The 18,755-nt window shown below is 42.2% G+C and overlaps 1 long non-coding RNA gene across 1 annotated transcript; it reads right to left on the reverse strand.

Moving 5' to 3' along the window:
- Nucleotides 1-714: 714 nt before the first annotated feature.
- LOC309514408 lies at nucleotides 715-3,962 on the reverse strand. Its single transcript, XR_014211972.1, has 3 exons — nucleotides 3,895-3,962; nucleotides 2,182-2,250; nucleotides 715-750 (listed from the first exon to the last, which is right to left on the reverse strand). It is a non-coding gene; the product is annotated as an uncharacterized lncRNA (long non-coding RNA).
- Between the last annotated feature and the right edge of the window lie 14,793 nt (nucleotides 3,963-18,755).

An 18,755-nucleotide genomic window follows, 5' to 3' on the forward strand; every position in this document is an offset into this window, starting at 1 on the left:
AAATGTGGGAGAAGCTTTCCGGCCTTCTCACACCGCAGCACAAAGACTTGCTGATTTTTTCACCCTTCCTCCTCGTCTCGCACTTACTCCAGACACTTCCGAGTACTTGGGTCGTGCAGAATGTAGTAATTTCTAATGCGGCTCTTGTGGTAAAGTGATTTTTTCAGGGGTGCTGCCACACAGCTCGTTGCCAAGGATGCAAAGGACCCTAGGTATACCTCTGCTTGTGGCCATAGACTCATTGCGATTCACTGAGATGCCATTCATCAGTTGATCGTGTGGACCAGGTCGTTTGTAGCTTATCCTCTTACAACCACAATCCAAGTGCTGTTACCTGGACCTAAGTTCCACAGAAATCACTGATGCAATAAACTGCGTTTCCTTTTTCAATTAAATGTTCGCTGGAACATATTTTTCCCCAGTTCACATTTTTGAGATAGTCCTGATTCCTTCTTTAATGCTAAAATACTATTCCTTCATAGAACTGAGCTGCCTGCCTTTGTGCTCTGATATTTTTCCATTTCCCATCTAGATTTATGTAAGCCTTCTTTATTATTAGAAGTACTTATGGGCATACTGGAATAGTACCCATCTGCAGCCCAGCATAAGGGCGCTCTGAATCACTGCATGACGTCTGTGTCAACAGTTGCCCCATCATCAACAGGAAGCAGCTGCACAATCAGGTGTGGGCAGGTGGTTGAGTCCACTCTGGCAGTGGGGGGAAACGACATCTGAAAGTACATTAGGTCCCTGCAGCTCAGAGAGAAAGAGCACATCATCGCTTAAGGAAAATGGAATAAGGGGAATAATGGGAGATTCATTGTGCATGTAAACTGAAAAGCTTCGGAAAGGGAAGGAAATCATTTGGCATCAGCAGAAAGTACCGTAAATGTCATCAGAGAAATTACACATAAGTGCATAGGACAGAAGGTCATCTCAGTAAACTAAAATTCAAGTATAGCAATATTTATACATCACTACAGCTATTTTGGACTACAGCGCTCGTCATCCCTGACCATTGGCCATGGGGCTGATGCGAGTTGGAGGTCAACAACTCTCGTGGGTACCATACTGGGTGCTTCATGTTGGCTACCCCTGCGTGGACTCTGGGAAGCTGCCTGATTCAAAAACTCCAAGCACCTGGGGAAATAAGAGTAAGAACAGCAAACATTGGAAAGAATGGTGATCATTTGGACCGTGGGTTGGCTAATGGCACAGGCTTGTGAACACAGCAGGCCATAGGATCTAGTGAAATACACTTTTCTGCGCTGTATCTGTGTTGCACCCATATAGGGAAAACTCCATGTGAACTCATGTTCACATGATTTGTATTTATGAAACTGAAGCTGTGGTTGAGTGGCGTATTGCCTGCTTACATTTGGCCTTGATGAGCACTGTAAAATTGTGGATGTAGTAATACTGCTCATTGCAACTGCTGGTCTGTAAAGTCCTCTGGGTCTGTCTGATTTATTTACAGACAGTTGGTTAGGCACATAATGAGAGAGAGACAAACACAGCTGCCTCTTTTCCAACAAACAAGCAATTTGCTCATCATCAGACTCAAATTCAAGGGTGGTGCATTAATTCTGAAATAATTGGCTTCTGTGATTTACATACACTTTTGGAGCTAATCCCATCACCTTCAGGTCAGATTGGGTAACGCAATTAGCATCCCTGCAAATTCTTCACAGTGAGGTACCCAGTTCGTGGCTTCTTCAGAAGACCTACCTCAAAAACGGATAGGATCAATAGTCTAAGGCCTTGAACATTGAGAAGCACCACAGGGCATTTCAAAATCCAAGGGATGACAATATTGGTAGCTACATCTCTGTTTTACAGATGTAGTAAAAGTGAGGGGATTTAAAAACAAAACAAAACAACCACCATCGTTCTCTGTAGATGAGAAAAGAATTTGCATTCAAAAACTGTTAAATGGAAGTGGGCCACAGGAATTTTGTCATATTTACCTTCCTTTTGAGGTGATGGAGGGGTGTTTGCAAGTGTCCTTTTTTGCGTTGTATAAATAATCTCATCTGCAGTCTCCACCCTGCAGGCTCCCTGGGTGCCCATACTTCAGTTAAAGGCATCATGAGGTAACTCTTCCCCAGTCATGTGTGTGTGTGGTGGGACAGAGCCATGGAACTGCCCCTCCCCCCTGACACCAGTGTCTCTGCTGCTTACCCCAAAGAGGATGGAGTGGGGCAATGGTGAGGTTAGGGCTGTCTGGTTCCACATACATAGGACTCTCAGCTTCTACAATTAGACAAATTACATTGTTAAAATAAATCATGCTTAAGTAAATGCGCTTACTTTCCATATCATTAGTGGCCTCCACTCTTCAATCTATGGAATGGGCATCTTAACAAGTGCAACATAATGTTCATTTCACATTTGTAAGAAATGGACCTTTTCCTGCAGCAGCTCCCACACTTTGGAACTCCCATAAAGCTGACATATATTATAATATGCAATTATAACTGATTTAATTGCTATTAACAATTGATTAATAATAATAATAATAATAATAATAATAATAATAATAATAATAATAATATTTATATCATGCCCATCTGGTTGGGTTTCCCCCCCAGACACTCTGGCCGGCTCCCAACAGAATATTAAAAACACCAAACATTAAAAACTTCCCTAAAAAGGACTGCTTTCAGATGTTTTCTAAAAGTCAAATAGTTGTTAATTTCCTTGAATTCTGATGGGAGGGAGTTCCACAAGGTAGGCGCCACTACCAAGAAGGCCCTCTGCCTGGTTCCCTGTAACTTGGCTTCTCGCAGTGAGGGAACCACCAGAAGGCCCTTGGAGCTGGACCTCAGTGTCCGGGCTGAACAATGGGGGTAGAGACGCTCCTTCAGGGATATTGGGTCAGTTTATCTCCATTCTGATTTTTTAAAAACCTTTGTTGACATTTTCAATGTATGTTTTATATTCTTTATAAATTGCTTAGCGGTTTTCTTTACAATTAAGCAGTATACAAAACATCTGGAGGGCACAAGATTGGGGGATGTTTGCTGTGGCAAACATCAGTTCATGGGTGATTGGCAAAAAGAAAGCTGTAACTGCTGTAAGTGATAAAATGCTTTGGAATTCTGGTGCTGCAACTTGGATCAATGCAATGGTCTTTGGGGCAATGTGCCTGACCATATCATTCTTCTGCTAGAGAAGCTGAGGCTTTCTTACTGTCGGATAACACAAAATGGCTTAACTTTTGTCTGGAAGGCATAGCAGATCAGACATTTGCTGCTTAATAGCTCTTCCCATGTCAAGCAAATTCCCTTCTCAATTCAGTCTCAGTCAGGGGCACCATCTTGGTGGTGGGGCTGAGGGGTCAAGGGTACCCCAATTTTTTCAATGAAGGCCACCTCAATATTCAGCTGTGTGTGGTGCAAGCATTTCACGTGGTGTGCTCACATCACTTGCACACGCCAAGTGCTCTGATGCACCTTAAGCAGAATACAGTGGTACCTCGGGTTAAGTACTTAATTCGTTCCGGAGATCCGTTCTTAACCTGAAACTGTTCTTAACCTGAAGACCACTTTAGCTAATGGGGCCTCCTGCTGCCGCCGTGCCACCGGAGCATGATTTCTGTTCTCATCCTGAAGCAAAGTTCTTAACCTGAAGCACTATTTCTGGGTTAGCGGAGTCTGTAACTTGAAGTGTATGTAACCTGAGGCGTATATAACCCAAGGTACCACTGATTATTTTTTTTAAGTATATGGGGGAAGGGTAAATAATCATATAAACTGCTGTCAGCATTGAAGTTTTCAGCAGTAACCATGTACGATGAAACTATATTTGCCATAAAGCAGGCTAAGTAATGTGCTTGAAGAAAAAAATCAAAGTAGATTTTGCCATAGGCTGCAGACTTGAAAGCTTGCAAACTCTTACCTGAAAAACATGGTTGCAGTGAAATAGATCACTTTTCTTGTTCATCCCAAAGAATGTAAGCTACAGAACATGACAACAGTGGTCTACTTTAAAATAATATAAATTGCAAAACTGATAGCTATTCCCCCCAAAGCCTAATAACTTTCATGTAATAATTCAAATTTGATAAGTGTTGAGTTGGAAACTGTCAAATAGGCTGCATATTTTAACAAATGGATCATAGCTTCCTTTTCAATCAGATCCACAAAAGATACGGTTATGAATTAAACTAAAATAAGAGAATGTCAGAGAATGTCAGCCTAGCCATAGATCAGCGTTTCATTTTTCATAAATGACTCAGCTGGTAGCTATGGCAACTTCTCACTCGTATCATCACCATGTTAGCTGTGGCCTAGTTCTCACTGAGGCAGGAAATATTTGCCTGGGCAGTGTCACTTCAGACTGCAGGTGAGCTCTCACACAACTGCATGTTACCCCACATGAAGACCCCCCCCCCGTCACTGTTTACAGCCCCCAGCCAAATCATGTATACAGTGGTACCTCGGGTTACATACGCTTCAGGTTACATACGCTTCAGGTTACACACTCCACTAACCCAGAAATAGTGCTTCAGGTTAAGAACTTTGCTTCAGGATAAGAACAGAAATCGGGCTCCGGCGGCGCGGTAGCAGCAGGAGGCCCCATTAGCTAAAGTGGTGCTTCAGGTTAAGAACAGTTTCAGGTTAAGAACGGACCTCCGGAACGAATTAAGTACTTAACCCGAGGTACCACTGTATATATTACTGTAACTCAGGATGCCACATTTGACATCTGAGACGAAGTAGACTCTCCAGTCCATGAAAGTTTATGCCATAATATATTAGTTATGCTTTAAGTTGACACAAGTTTCAGTGGCTACATACACACCATATGTTTAAAGCATATCATTACTCTCAAAGAATCATGGGAACTTTAGTTTGTTAATGGTTCTGGGAATCGTGGCTCTGAGGGATAAACTACAGTTCTCAGGATTCTTGGGGAGGGGAGCCATTTGCCTTAAATATATGTTGCGTATGTAGGATAGGCACTGGCTTCAAGGGGCCAAGGCTCTTTGGGGCCCTTCAACCTTTTTTTGAGGCGGTTGGGGTCGTCCCCCCATTGTTCAGGCTGGGCGCAGAGCTGGGTGTAGAGCGATTTCAGGACATCGTACAACATCAGGACATTGTGTTGGGCCCCATCAATGTTCTTCCGAATGTGGCGCCTCCGGTATGTAGCCTTTGTTGGTTTTCTGTGAAATCGACTAACATGGCTGCCCCTCTGAAAATTCTCACGTAAAAAGGATTCCTTGATGCAGAAAATTGCCAGCATGTGATATTCAGTCAAGTTCCCCTAACTCAGCCTTTTTCAGTCTTTGGGCTCCATATACTGTTAAACTACAGCTCCTAATAATCCATGCCCCTTGCCTAAGTTGGCTGGGGTTGATGAGTCCAACAACTGAGGACTCAAGGTCAAAGATGGCTGCTCTAACAAGTCATAACCTTTTCTGCAATAAACTGTACGCGACACAGTTTGAGAACTTGTGGAACTGTTGCATTCTGTACTACGGTTTGCATAGGCATGAGATGCTTTGGTGACCTCTCTCCGAATGAATGATTTATTGTTTTGCAAGCCACATTGTGTCTTTGACAGAATAGCTGCTTCCTCCTAAAGGAGGAATAACATTTTCCTGTCTTGCTAAAGATCTGAATTTGTGCAACTTGTCTGACTTCAGTGTAGAAACCACAAGCAAACTTGGGTCACGAAGCGTGCAAATTCCAGCAGATATTCTGGATCAAGGTTGCTTGAGTTCAGCATCCAATCATTCTCTGCTGTTGGTCAGCCTCATTCCTGGCTAAAAAACCTTCAATTTACTAGAAACTTTTTCCTTCAATACCTGTTTTATTCTACAACATTGGACGCAGATGAAACTCCCTAGACCAGGGGTAGCCATTGTTGCATTGTGGACTCCAAATCCTACTAGCCTGGAACCTCAGCCATGTTGGCTGTGATGGAAGGTTGTGGAGTCCAACACCAATATCGGCTGCCTGTGTCCTAGATGCATCTTCGCTTGTTGACAGAAGAATAATAGAATCATAGAATTATGGAGCTGGAAGGGACACTAGGGGTCATCTAATCCAACCTCTTGCAGTACAGGAATCTCAGCTAAAGCATCCGTGATAGATGGCCATCTAGCCTCTGCTTAAAACCCTAAAAGGAGGAAGAGTCCACAACCTCCTAGAGGAGACCATTCGACTATTCAACAAGTCTTACTGTCAGAAAGTTTTTCCTGATGTTTAGTCAGAATCTCCTTTCTTGTAACTTGAAGCCAAGAAAGGCGAATTCCAAGTAAATATCAGGAAACACTTTCTGACAGTAAGTAGTGAATGGTGAACAGGCTTCATATTCATATTTGTCAATTTCCATTTAGGGTCAAAATATTTCAAGATGGAGAAGGATAAGAATGTTATAGTGAATTGTACCATCTTCTGCTGAATACTACACCACCCTGGTTGATACAATAGGATTCCTGGAAATTACAGTGGTACCTCTGGTTAAGTACTTAATTCGTTCCGGAGGTCCGTTCTTAACCTGAAACTGTTCTTAACCTGAGGTACCACATTAGCTAATGGAGCCTCCTGCTGCTGCCGCCGCGCCGCCAGAGCATGACTTCTGTTCTCATCCTGAAGCAAAGTTCTTAACCTGAGTTACTATTTCTAGGTTAGCGGAGTCTGTAACCTGAAGTGTATGTAACCCGAGGTACCACTGTATTGCTACTTTCTCTGTAGAACATATCAAGCTAATGCAACCTGCTGGCTTTGCCTTTCGCCCTGGTGACTGAACAGTTTCTCTGTTTCACAAGAGAAATTGGGGCTGTACTCTGGATTTAGGTAGAAAAGACTTTTAAAATATGTCCATCCAAAACAGGGGTAAGCAACCTAAGGCCCAGGGGCCGGATGCGGCCCAATCACCTTCTCAACGCGGCCCATGGACGGTCCAGGAATCAGCGTGTTTTTACAAGAGTAGAATGTGTGCTTTTGTTTAAAATGCATCTCTGGGTTATTTGTGGGGCATAGGAATTCATTCATCCCCCCCCCAAAGAAATATAGTTTGGTCTACCACATGGTCTGAGGGATGGTGGACCGGCCCACGGCTGAAAAAAAGGTTGCTGACCCCTGATCCAAAATGATCAGAGGCCATAAGCATATATTAAGTGACAACAGGGGGCAGCAAGGCACTTGTTTTTTGCTGAAGGATTAACAGTATATCAGGTGAAGCTGGAATGAAACCATCTTGCATGAATGAATTGGGCTTTTAAAATAAAAAAGTAAATAAAAAGTGGAAGTAAACAGTTTGAATCCTAAGTGACAAGATAAATGGTGCTGTGTGACTGCAGCTGAATTCTAAAGTTTGGAGACCGTGGTTTAAAATGTCTGGGTGAATCTCCTACCCAGAACTGGAGGATTTTGTTCATTCATTTATTAAAAATATTTGTGTACAGTGGTACCTCTGGTTACGTACTTAATTCGTTCTGGAGGTCCGTTCTTAACCTGAAACTGTTCTTAACCTGAAGCACCAATTTAGCTAATGGGGCCTGCTGCTGCTGCTGCTGCTGCTGCTGCGCCGCCGGAGCACGATTTCTGTTCTCATCCTGAAACAAAGTTCTTAACCCGAGGTACTATTTCTAGGTTAGCGGAGTCTGTAACCTGAAGCGTATGTAACCTGAAGCGTATGTAACCCAAAGTACCACTGTACTACCTTCCACATCAAAGAAATGGCAAAGTGGATTACAGAATAATAAAACAACATTCATCACACAGCAAATAAAAAAGGCGTAGCATAACAATAAACAGAAGAATAGTAGAGTGAAAATAATAACCATATTACATATTGCTGCTATTCTAAAGGCTGTTTTGTTGGTTCTGTGGTATCTTTTGACAGGGAAGCATATTTAACAAATAGCGTTAGAGTGTACAAAATAAAGGAAATTTTATTTTGGAACTTCTCTAAGCAGCATGCAAACAGCCAGCAGATGGCACCAGAATCCATTATTTCGCTTTAATTAGCAACTTCCCAGTTTTGTCTGGCAGGGAAGATTTGCATTCTGTTACTGAAGGTTATTTTTATTTCACTTCCCTTTTGGCGCTTCTGATTAACAGTGGTGCCACACTATTAGCATAATCTTTAATGTCCCGTGAATTTATGCATCCATGTCCCTCCTACTACTGTTGAGTAGGAGGCTGATTTCTAACGGCACAGCCCTTAGTAATAATATTCCTGCTTCTGCATTGGCTGGAGAACCCAATAGTCAGGGTCACTAACAAAAAGAGGCTGCCTTTATGGTAGGTAATATTTCCTAGTAGTACACAGAAGAAAACTGAAAGAAATGGCTAGCGGCAGGGCTGACGGTAAATAAATGACTCACGGATTCAGGGGACAAAGGGGACATTTCAGCACAGCTGCCTCTAATGCCGTCCTGTAATGCACAGATAAGGTTCCAGGACAGTTGCATTGTGATCAGCACATACTATTCTGAAATACCTTTTTTGCTAGTATAACATGTTGAGGATCCGCCACTGTTTGATTGCCTCTTTATCCTAGAAGTGACTGGATCCCTGGAGACTGTACTGAAGCTGATTACTAGTACCCAGTCCCTTAAAGTTCAAAACACTCCAGCATCAGAAAGCTGATTCCCTTGGTTCCACTACAGAAGCTCAGGTGTTCCTCAGTAGAGACATTATTTTGGAAAGCCTTCTCTGCCCAAAGAAACTCAAAAGTACTGGTCTAGTGTAACAGGATGCTTTTTCTTCCTCCTCCTCTTCTTCTTCTTCTTCTTCTTCTTCTTCTTCTTCTTCTTCTTCTTCTTCTAAAGGATCTTCCATATCAAACTACTTAAAAGTGTAATTTAAACGGAAAGGTTGTGTGAAGGTGGGGGAAATCCTTCTCAGCAGATAAGTCTGGTCTTGTTAATATTATTGTATACTGGATGTTCCTGAGAAGGGACAATTAGAATACCCAACAAAGCAATTGACATGTTATAGGCAGCATCCATAAGACGCAATATTACCTGTCCATCTCAGTTTGCAGGAAAATGCCTTACTGATGAGCATGAAAGCAATTCATCTGTCAAGAGAAACCATAGCCTTGGAAAACAATTATATGGAGAATGGCAGTGAATAAAACAGGAACATATATCAGCCAAAAGACATCACCATCAGGCCCTTGTTAAGTGAACTTGCACATACCATGTTGGGAAGTTTGCCAGGCCCAAAATAGCAAATAATTGCCCTTCCCTTTCTGCACCATGGAAACTGGTGAAACATGAGACTTGACAGGATTAAGCCAAAAGGAATACAGTTCATGTGACATCTTTCTTTTTAAACCCAATCCAATCCTTTTGGGTTCTTCCCTCAGTAAGGTTCATAGGCTGCTGTCTTATATGCAGAGAGACTGAGAGTAAAGCTTATGAACTGGATAGGACTTCCTTCTGTTTAGACACGAGTAGGATTGTGCTGTTAATCATACATCTGATATGAATGGATGAGTCTGGAAGATATGCAGTCAAAGCCCCAGCTGCAATTCATGAACCAATGAAGATGGGGCACTTTGATTTGTCCTCTAAAAAGAGCAAGTGTGGCACAGTGTAAACAGTTGGGAGACTAGGATTCGAATCCCCACTCAGCCACAAATCTCACTGGGTGACCTTGGACCAGTCATAGTCCCTCAGCCTGAGCTACCTCACAGGGCTGCTTTGAGGATAAAATGGGGAGGAAAGAGCCACATACAGCACCCAGAGCTCCTTGGAGGGAAAAGTGGTATATAAATGTGCTAAATAAATAAACAAACCAAGATACAGCATTAATTGCACATAAGCAGCTACCGACTGGAAAGCTCAGGGACCAAGAAGACAAGAAATTCAAGAAAGAATGGGGAAAGTTTATAATTTATCTAGGAGACGATTGTAAGCAGGTGAAAACATTAGCAGGATTTTAACCTCACTTGTAATGTAACAAACACTATGGACAATATGGATTGATATAAAATATAGATTATGAAATAATATGCAGTTGAAAATGTTGACAATAGGACCCATGGAGTGGGTGGGGAGAAATCTCAAGATTCAGAGTAATCTCTTTATATGGATGCGCATTTGGTATGGTGTTAAATTTATATTTGTAAAATCAAATAAAAAAGATATTTTATATATATATATATATATATATATATATATATATATATATATATATAATTGCACATAAGCAACTAACATGCAGTATCACCATCGTTTAAATACTTGTTGTGGATTGGGAGGGGGCCACAGAATTGGGTGTGCAGCATGTGGAGAAGGCTTCCAACAAAAAGCATTCATCTAATGAGTCCTACCTCTCCTTTGCAATATTTACCAATGTGCTACATTGCAGGGTTGCAGCTACTTTCTCAAACCGACGGACTTCCCACTGCCAGAGAATTCCTATGTGTGTTCCATCTGTCACCCACCTGTGCCAAGTAGATGAAATGTAGCCGCGCTTGAAATCCTAGAAGGAAGCAAACCGTCCTTCCTGGTTCATCCTGCCTTGGCAACTGAAACAAGATACATAACAGCAGAAAACCAGAGAAAATAAAACACACACACACACACACACACACACACACTTTCAAGGCAATGTACAAATAAATAATAATAAAATAACAGGAGCAGCAGCATCAACATTCAATTTCAAATATAAACCAAAAATATCAGTCAACCAATCAGTTTATTACGATCATAGACCAGAAGTACCCCCCCAAAAAAAATCTACACCTGTTAAAATTATGTCTTATAGATCAACATCATTACTCAGTTAAGAGTGGACTGAAGCATCCAAGCATTTAAAGCCTTAAAAGAAAAGTCCATAAGAATGAGCATCACTGAAAAAGCCCTGTTTCTTGTGCCCACCAGTCTGATGAACCTTACCTACAGGTCCTTGAAAATTGTCTCCATCGGAGCTATTTTTCTAGCTGGAAAAAAAAGCCCTGGTCTCCATCATAGGCCCCAGGCAGATTCATACAGGTGCCATTTAGGGCCTTACATGTAATTAGCTGCATTTTAAATTGGTGCCTGAAATGCACCAGGATCAGAATTGGTGCTATATGTTCACAAGCAACCAAGGAGCCGCTTGCTACACCAGCTGAAGCTTTCAGGCAGTCTTGAAGGGCAGTCCCACACAGAGTGTGGTACAAGGAGTCTCATCTGGATGTAGCCAGGGCTTGAGTGACTGTTGCAAGGTCTATTTTCTGTTGACATGAATGCTGATAAGCAAACCAGCTGATAAAAGGCACTCCTGGCAACTGTTCCTTGATAGACAGTACTGTAACTTTTTAAAACTATTTTTAAGAATTCCTGGCAAATGCAACTGCATAGAGAAAACAAGGCAAGGTTTACAAAGAGAAAGTTGGAAGAAATAAAGTAATTATTTGGTTACAATAACCCAACACTGTCAGTTTGATGAAAAGCTTCCATATTTTGATTCTTGAGGACAGAGCAAGTCAGTGTCATGAAAGAAAACCACAATCAGGCAAAAAGTGAAAATTGAATTGCAGTTTTAAATGGGAATACAGTGGAGAGTGAAGTCAAATGGGCCTTAGAAAGCACTGCAAATAACAAGGCCAGTGGAAGTGATGGTATTCCAGCTGAACTGTTTAAAATTTTAAAAGATGATGCTGTTAAGGTGCTACACTCAATATGCCAGCAAGTTTGGAAAACTCAGCAGTGGCCAGAGGATTGGAGAAGATCAGTCTACATCCCAATCCCAAAAAAAGGCAGTGCCAAAGAATGCTCCAACTACCGCACAATTGCACTCATTTCACACGCTAGCAAGGTTATGCTTAAAATTCTACAAGGCAGGCTCAAGCAGTATGTGGACCGAGAACTCCCAGAAGTGCAAGCTGGATTTCGAAGGGGCAGAGGAACCAGAGACCAAATTGCAAACATGCGCTGGATTATGGAGAAAGCTAGAGAGTTCCAGAAAGACATCTACTTCTGCTTCATTGACTATGCAAAAGCCTTTGACTGTGTTGACCACAGCAAACTATGGCAAGTTCTTAAAGAAATGGGAGTGCCTGATCACCTCATCTGTCTCCTGAGAAATCTCTATGTGGGACAAGAAGCTACAGTTAGAACTGGATATGGAACAACTGATTGGTTCCAAATTGGGAAAGGAGTACGGCAAGGCTGTATATTGTCTCCCTGCTTATTTAACTTATATGCAGAATTCATCATGCGAAAGGCTGGGCTGGATGAATCCCAAACCGGAATTAAGATTGCCGGAAGAAATATCAACAACCTCAGATATGCAGATGACACAACCTTGATGGCAGAAAGTGAAGAGGAATTAAAGAACCTTTTAATGAGGGTGAAAGAGGAGAGCGCAAAATATGGTCTGAAGCTCAACATCAAAAAAACGAAGATCATGGCCACTGGGCCCATCACCTCCTGGCAAATAGAAGGGGAAGAAATGGAGGCAGTGAGAGATTTTACTTTCTTGGGCTCCATGATCAGTGCAGATGGTGACAGCTGGTCACGAAATTAAAAGACGCCTGCTCCTTGGGAGAAAGGCGATGGCAAACCTAGACAACATCTTAAAAAGCAGAGACATCACCTTGCCAACAAAGGTCCGTATAGTAAAAGCCATGGTTTTCCCAGTAGTGATGTATGGAAGTGAGAGCTGGACCATCAAGAAGGCTGATCGCCAAAGAATTGATGCTTTTGAATTATGGTGCTGGAGGAGACTCTTGAGAGTCCCATGGACTGCAAGAAGATCAAACCTCTCCATTCTGAAGGAAATCAGCCCTGAGCGCTCACTGGAAGGACAGATCGTGAAGCTGAGGCTCCAATACTTTGGCCACCTCATGAGAAGAGAAGACTCCCTGGAAAAGACCCTGATGTTGGGAAAGATGGAGGGCACAAGGAGAAGGGGACGACAGAGAATGAGATGGTTGGATGGTGTTCTTGAAGCTACCAGCATGAGTTTGATCAAACTGCGGGAGGCAGTGGAGGACAGAGGTGCCTGGTGTGCTCTGGTCCATGGGGTCACGAAGAGTCGGACACGACTAAACGACTAAACAACAACAACAACACAGTGGTACCTCAGGTTAAGTATTTAATTCGTTCCGGAGGTCCGTTCTTAACCTGAAACTGTTCTTAACCTGAAGCACCACTTTAGCTAATGGGACCTTCTACTGCCACCGTGCTGCCGGAGCCCGATTTCTGTTCTTATCCTGAAGCAAAGTTCTTAACCTGAAGCACTATTTCTGGGTGTGTAACCTGAAGCGTATGTAACCCGAGGTACCACTGTATGTTTTCTAAAGTCTGCTTTTATGACCTTTTTTCACAAGGGGGTGCTAAAGCCTACTAGATGTCTTATAAAAGCATTATCATTTTCTGATATTTCATTTTTTTTAAAAAAAAAATCCCCTTTTTAATCAGCCTCTGGCTTTTTGAGAGGCAAGCCAAGCATATTTCACCAGACTGTTGATGATTCAGAGGAGAGCTATGGCATGACTCATCGCTTCTGAAATCACAGCCTAAGGGAGGGGGAGCAACTGGCTTTTAAAATCACCCCATGGAGAAGCAACAATTCCTGCTTTTGCTGACGGGAAAACCAAGCATTGAATTGAATAAAGTAAGTGAGCTAGGTCAGGATACTCGCAACTGGAATCTCTGCCACCGGATGATTTTCTGTATTTTAGAAAACAAAACAAAACAGCCAATTCACTCTATGAGATTAAAGGCCTGGAAAAAGGGAGGAGTAGAAGAATACTGTTGAAGAATACTACAGAAGCTAGATTTGAGGCTCAGTTACTTGAAGGTTAAAAGAAAGAAGAAGAGCCAGCAAACCTTTCTTCTGCTAATTCTTCAGAGGGGGCTGGGATGTCACAAACATTGTCAATTTGCCACATGCTTGCTGATTCATCTTTTGCAGGAACCGAATGCTGTTTATGAAAAGGCAATTGTTCTGTAATGTAAAGGTATACCCTCCAACATTTAACTGGTCTTGAGAGTCCCACAGACTGCAAGAAGATCAAACCTATCCATTCTGAAGGAAATCAGCCCTGAGTGCTCACTGGAAGGACAGATCGTGAAGCTGAGACTCCAATACTTTGGCCACCTCATGAGAAGAGAAGACTCCCTGGAAAAGACCCTGATGTTGGGAAAGATGGAGGGCACAAGGAGAAGGGGACGACAGAGGACGAGATGGTTGGATAGTGTTCTCAAAGCTACCAGTATGAGTTTGACTAAACTGTGGGAGGCAGTGGAAGACGGAAGTGCCTGGCGTGTTCTGGTCCATGGGGTCACAAAGAGTTGGACACGACTAAACGACTAAACAACAACAAAATTATTATTATATTTATACCCCCACCCATCTGACTGGGTTTCCCCAGCCACTCTGGGCAGCTTCCAACAAATATAGAAACATTAAAGGTAAAGGTAAAGGTACCCCTGCCCGTACGGGCCAGTCTTGCCAGACTCTAGGGTTGTGCGCTCATCTCACTCTATAGGCTGGGAGCCAGCGCTGTCCGCAGACACTTCCGGGTCACGTGGCCAGCGTGACGAAGCTACACAGAAACGCTGTTTACCTTCCCGCTAGTAAGCGGTCCCTATTTATCTACTTGCACCCGGGGGTGCTTTCAAACTGCTAGGTTGGCAGGCGCTGGGACGAGCAACGGGAGCACACCCCGTCACGGGGATTCGAACCGCCGACCATGCGATCAGCAAGTCCTAGGCGCTGAGGTTTTACCCACAGCGCCACCCGCGTCCCAGATAAAAACATTAGAAAAGATTAAACATTTTTTAAAAGACCGTATACAGGGCTGCCTTCAGATGTCTTCTAAAGATTGTATAGTTAATTATTTCCTTGGCTCAGGAGTCACATAGCTCCATGCCCTCCAAAATTTCTCCGATGAAAATAGGGACGACCTAAAGAAAAGTGGGACATTGCACCGGGATGGTTTCTATAAATCTGGGACTGTCCCTGGAAAATAGGGGTCTGTAAAGGCAGAGGTTTTGTTGCACATTCCATTTGTTTCTTCTTTCTATTTTTCACATTTGCAGTGGACACCTGGTATTTATCAGTGATTCTGCTTCAGTCCATAGTCTATTTTAAGGTGGTGGATCACAGAGGTTGCTTCCTTCAGGCTCATTAATTTATCTCAAAGCAATTAGCTTGATATGGAAGTGGCTGGGGAGCCCTTACAAAGTGGTCAGGCACTCCCTCCAGGTTGTAATGCCTGGAATTCAAACAGGCAACACCCAGCCTGTCATATCTAACTTCCTTTTACACTGTAGACTTAATTCTTTCTAACCAGTATCCACATGATTAAAATTAAATATTTTTGGGGGGGTAAAAAATATGCATAATGTTAATCATGATTTTGGCACCCAGAGCAAAGTCTCCCTGCATTGCACCCCCCTCCCCCACCCCAGTTTTGGTCCTGCTCGTATACTTATAAATTTAAATATATTTTGCTTTCCCTTGCTAGTTGGCTATGTGAGATTGGATGGAATTTGGTGCAAAAACCTTATACCATTATAACAGTACAATCCCATCTATATCTACTCAGAAGCCATTAATTTTAGAGGGGTTTATTTGAAGGTAAGAGGGTGCAGGATTGATCCTAGAATGTCCCACTTTTCCTTAGGATGTCCCTATTTTCATTGGAGAAATGTTGAAGGGTATGGAGTTATCTGACCCTCGAGCCGTCTAAAGGCAATCCTGTATAGGAAAGGTTTTTTTAAAAAAAAGTTTAATGTTTTATATATGTTTTTATATATATTGGAATCTGCCCAGAGTGGCTGGGGTGACCTAGTAAGATGCATGGAGTATAAATAGTAAAATTATCATTAGGGAACGGGTCGTCCCTGTTTTGGAGGGCATGTCTACCATTCTGGAAAATGTTTAAATTTGTTTCAGTGAACTGTGATTAGAAAAATGCAGTGTTCAACTAAAATGACCTAAAATGAAGAATTTGGGATCCTTTGTCTGAGATCTGTTATTGTGTGTGTGTGTTTAATTCCTTGGTTCTTCCAGAAAAGTGCAATGAAAAGAATGCTTGATTCTTTTGCATCATTTACAACAGGGAGTAGGATCCTGCATGTTGAACCCTCAGGAATGCAGCACAGTCTGTTAGACCTGTTGGCTGCTGATGCTCAGCTGTTGCTTACAATTAAAAGGCATACCTATTCGGAGAATTACATAAAGATCATTTATGTTTCAAATAAGACACACCCTTTCTTTTGTTGCATTCTCTTTGCTTACTTTCTGAACACATGTTAAGTGCATGAGCTATGAGCTGAAAGTCCCCACTTCAGATCAGAACCACAAACTCAGAGTAGCAGGTTCCACCTTTTTCTCTTTCTTTCTTTCTTTCTTTCTTTCTTTCTTTCTTTCTTTCTTTCTTTCTTTCTTTCTTTCTTTCCTGCTCTGCTTTTCAATCCAGAGGATTTTCAGAGAGGCTTACAACAATTAAAACCCATGAATTAAACAGCTTTTTAATCACATACTGGTAAATTCAGATTGCAGACTTAAAGATGATTTAGTGCTCTTTCGCAACAAAGCCACTTTCCTCTAAAACTGATCTTTTGCAATAAGAAAAAAGACAGGAACTTTTTGATACAATGCTTGATTGTATCAAATGCTTGATACAATGCTATGTAACCTTCCTGCAAACCACTCAGTAAATAAGAAATGTTGCCTAACTGTCCAGCAAAAAAATAAAAATAAAAATCAGGTTGAATAATCAATAAACAAATCCATCTAGAAGCAACCAGAGGGTTTTTGTTTTTGTTTTTAAATCAAATCTAAAAGACTTGGGGAAATATGAAGGCTATCACTTGACACCAAAATATGTCAAACTTCTCCAGGGAGAGCATTTCAACATCAGGGCTTCACCACTGAAAAGGCTGCAATTTAGGTATAATAATGGGTGTAATCTGGGTATAATAATAATAATAATAATAATGGTTTACCTTACAAGGTGGATATGATACTATCTTGCCAGAGTGGTGCATGCTCTGGTTATCTCCCGCTTGGACTACTGCAATGCACTCTACGTGGGGCTACCTTTGAAGGTGACCCGGAAACTGTAATTAATCCAGAATGCGGCAGCTAGACTGGTAACTGGGAGTGGCCGCCGGGACCACATAACACCGATTCTGAGAGATCTGCATTGCCTCCCAGTACGTTTCCGAGCACAATTCAAAGTGTTGGTGCTGACCTTTAAAGCCCTAAATGGCCTCGGTCCTGTATACCTGAAGGAGCATCTCCACCCCCATCGTTCAGCCCGGACACTGAGATCCAGCGCCGAGGGCCTTCTGGCGGTTCCGTCATTGTGAGAAGTAAGCTTACAGGGAACCAGGCAGAGGGCCTTCTCAGTAGTGGCACCTGCCCTGTGGAACGCCCTCCCAGCAGATGTCAAAGCAATAAACAACTATTTTACTTTTAAAAGACAACTGAAGGCAGCCCTCTTTAGGGAAGTTTTTAATAATATTCAGTTGGAAGCCGCCCAGAGTGGCTGGGGGAACCCAGCCAGATGGGCGGGGTATAAATAAATTATTATTATTATTATTATTATTATTATTATTATTATTATTAGACACACATTGGAAGCTGCTACAAATGGTACAGGCACCCTCTGCACTCGAGAGACACATTGGGACACATTTGGTGGAGATGGGTTTGTAAAAATAAAATAAAGGCAACGTACAATATAGAGAGCCTCTTTATGGAAGTTAGTGGGAAAAGGATAGCTTGCTGCACTTCACAGTTTTGGATTCATATGTGTGGACTTTCTCGTCAGTGCAGGGGCTGCACAAGCCGGTCACCATCCTGCTTCATGCTAGACAAAACTCTCTGGCTCTTGCAATTGAACAATGTGTGCAAAGGGCAGCTACAGCCCTGGCATCTAAACCAGCTATCTTGTGATTTGTGATAGCATGACTGTTGTTATGCTGGCATTATGTTCAGTGCTCTTCATCCTTTTTCCAGGCGCCTTCTCTCTGAATTCTGCAGTGGCCAAGTGGGATTTGTGTCAGCACTGGAACCATATTAGTGTGTGTCATATTTGGTGTAATCATCATCATTATTGTGAGCCCCTCCAGACTAACACCCCCCCCTTCCCAAATGTATTCTTCAGCATGTCATTGGAACAATAATAGTGCATTAGTGTGGATTTATATGGGACCATTCATACATCATTATGCTTTATTAGTTGTTCTGCAATGCCCCTTTGGTGCTACCGCATGATTGCCACTCTTGCACTATAACACAACCAAGGCAATAAAATAAATAAACCGAAACACCTGCGGTTTTTTTAAAAAAAAGAAGGTACAAGAAATGAATCTGCAGGTCTGCCGCAAAACTTTTGCAGGTGCAAAGAGAAATGAAAATGGCACAATAAAAAGGGTATCTGGAGGGACCTTGTGTTTAACCATGCTTGAAGTGGGAATTGCTTGGGCTCACTTTCCATATTAGTGGTGAAATTCTGGGCTAAGTACTTAGTTAAGGCACAGATGGCATAATCAAGGCACTAGGGCAATTTAAACACTCAAAAGCAAATAAATGTGTAATCAAGCAATTCTGGCTCTCGGCAGCTAACATTTTAATGCCACACCATGTTGTGAGAGAGTAAAAAGATCAGAATCCTACCACCAGAATCCATAGGTGGATCCATTAGCGAGTACGATATTTTAATCTCACAGATGATTGAATGCTGTAGGCTCACATTTCCATGGTTTATTAGTTTTATATCTGGACAGATTTGTACATTTCACTTTCTTTTACTAGCAGCTTATTAGCTTATTT

This window comes from Podarcis vaucheri (assembly GCF_965113315.1).
Source record: "Podarcis vaucheri genome assembly, chromosome: 11".
Taxonomy (NCBI): domain Eukaryota; kingdom Metazoa; phylum Chordata; class Lepidosauria; order Squamata; family Lacertidae; genus Podarcis; species Podarcis vaucheri.